The sequence below is a fragment of the Limulus polyphemus genome, unplaced genomic scaffold (assembly GCF_000517525.1).
Source record: "Limulus polyphemus unplaced genomic scaffold, Limulus_polyphemus-2.1.2 Scaffold2872, whole genome shotgun sequence".
NCBI classification, from domain to species: Eukaryota; Metazoa; Arthropoda; class Merostomata; order Xiphosura; family Limulidae; genus Limulus; species Limulus polyphemus.
In genome coordinates, this window is record NW_013668482.1 from 120,239 (window position 1) to 122,686 (window position 2,448).

At 37.2% G+C, this 2,448-nt stretch overlaps 1 long non-coding RNA gene across 1 annotated transcript in view; it reads left to right on the top strand.

Moving 5' to 3' along the window:
• The first annotated feature begins 57 nt into the window (after positions 1 to 57).
• The window catches only part of LOC111087935, a 15,526-nt gene continuing 13,135 nt past the window's right edge, over positions 58 to 2,448 (top strand). The window contains exon 1 of the long non-coding RNA XR_002612552.1: positions 58 to 69. This is a non-coding gene — a long non-coding RNA (uncharacterized LOC111087935). The remainder of the gene's footprint in view (positions 70 to 2,448) is intronic.

The following is a 2,448-nucleotide window of genomic DNA, read 5'->3' on the forward strand; positions in this document are numbered from 1 at the left end:
ACCAACGAATAGTGGGATTGACCGTAACATTATAACGCCCCCACGGCTGAAAGCGCGATCATGTTTGATGTGACGGGGATTCGAACCCGCGACCCGCAGAATGCGAGTCGAGTGCCCTAACCACCTGGCCATGCCGGGCCGGAAATTTCCTCGGCCCATTCCTCTAAGAAAAAGATCGCTCACTTTTATCAGATTTTTATCAAGCTTCAAAGCGAGGTGGGCTATTCAAGTACTTCAGCTCTTGTGGTGTGTAGTCAACATGACGTCTGCCCTTCTAGCTACTTTTAAATATAATCTTTCAGCAGAGCCGTGTAGAAAAACCGACAAGTTTAATTAGCAATAATCCTTACAAGTGTTGCGATATTAAGTTCACGGTTAATTTTAGAACAAGTCAGCAAATACGTGAAGAAATATGAGTTGAAAAACAGGTTTTCTATCCAAATAACGACTTGCCAATACTAGTAGATAATGGTCTTAAACACATCAGTAAAAAAAAAAAAAACGTTTAAAACAGATAATGTAACGCATTATGAAAGAGAGAATGTATATCAATTCGTTCATTATCATCAACAAATCTATTGATTGTAAAGAGAAAATTAAAGGTTTGAAGCTAAAACAAAGAAACTTTGATTTTAGTGACATTAACACCAATCTTTCTATTAATAAAATTAAAAAAAAACTTTCAATAATAATTTCCAAGTTTTTAAAATAATTCTGATAAATTAAATACAGATGTTTCTATAACATTGCTAAAACATCATCACTGTTTTACATTAAAATACGTCCCCCAATGGCACAGCGGCATGTTTGCGGAATTACAACGCTAGAGTCCGGGTTTCGATACCCGTGGTGGGCAGAGCACAGATAGCCCGTTATGTTGCTTTGTGCTTTCCTTCAAACAAACAATATTAAAATACTCATGTAGGCCACGTGTTTTTACTTAAGAACACGTTTGTACAATTTGGCCAACAAACCTTTCAACAAGTATAAGGAATACCTATGGGAGGTAAATCCTTCCCACAAGTTACAGATTTATGTTAAACGAACTTGAAATTTCTTACTAACAAAGATTTTCACGTCAATCGTGCATATATAGGGTTACTAGACATCAGTGTACTGAATGGAGAACAATGAAGATGAAAATGGAGTACAGATATAAAATTCTAAATTAAAACAGTAGGTGTACGTACATATACGGTATACACTTACACATGTTTATGTGGGAAACGGGCAACTTTTTGTTAACGAAAATACACACACACACACACATATAGGTTTTTTTTTTTTTTCTAGGATGGGTTCTGGTTGATAGATTTGTTTGGCTGTCAAAGAAACCTTGATAATTAGATAAAATAATATCACCAGTACACTACGTATATGCAAAAACAGGACACGTCCTCCTTTTTAACCTCATGTCCTCCGTCCGGCAGGCATTTTGAGTATGTTGATATTGTCCGGCATTTTACTTAGAAACATAAGAATGAAATTTTACACACACATAAGCGGTAGGATTACGGATTTACAACGTTAACATCCGGCATTCGATTCCCCGCAGTGGACAGAGTGCAGATAACCCATTGTGTAGCTTTGCACAAAGAAAATAAAAACAAAAATAAGATACAATAAAATCCGTTTCTCATTTCCAGATCGTAAGCTTACCCCGAGGTTTCTCCTATTAAATATTGCATTTCGAAAAACAAGTTAAATTTTGTAGAAAATTCAACAATCGTCTTACCATTAATTATAGGTTTAAACGTTTTACAGAACAGCTTAAAATTTTCAACAGTTTTACTTCTACACTTTAATTTCTTACAAATTATTTAAGGTGAAAAAAATCCACTGAAGAATAATGTTGTTGTTTTTTTAATTTCGCGCAAAGGTGCACGAGGGCTATCTGGGTTAGTCGTCCCTAATTTAGAAGTGTAAGACTAGATGGAAGGCAGGTAGTCATTACCACCCATCGACAACTCTTGGGTTACTCTTTTACCAACGAATAGTGGGATTGACCGTCATATTATAACGCCACCACGGTTTGGTGGGACAGGGATTCGAACTCGCGAACCTTAGATTACGAGTCGAGCACCCTAACCACCTGGCCATGGTGGAATAATGACCACTTAACTTTTAACATAATTAGTGCAAGCTATATAACAGTTACTTTGTGTTATGTCATTTGGTGGGTTACGTGACTTTTATTAATTACTTTAATCGTTGTATTTTCCATTGTTGTTATTGCATTTATGGTAAATTATTTTTTTTTCATTGCATTTAAGGCCCGGCATGGCCAGGTGATTAGGGCGCTCGACTAGCAATCTGAGGATCGTGGGTTCGAATCCCCGTCACACCAAACATGCTCGCCCTTTCAGCCTTGGGGGCGTTATAACGTGACGGTCAATCCCACTATTCGTTGGTAAAAGAGTATCCCAAGAGTTGGCGGTGGATGGTGAT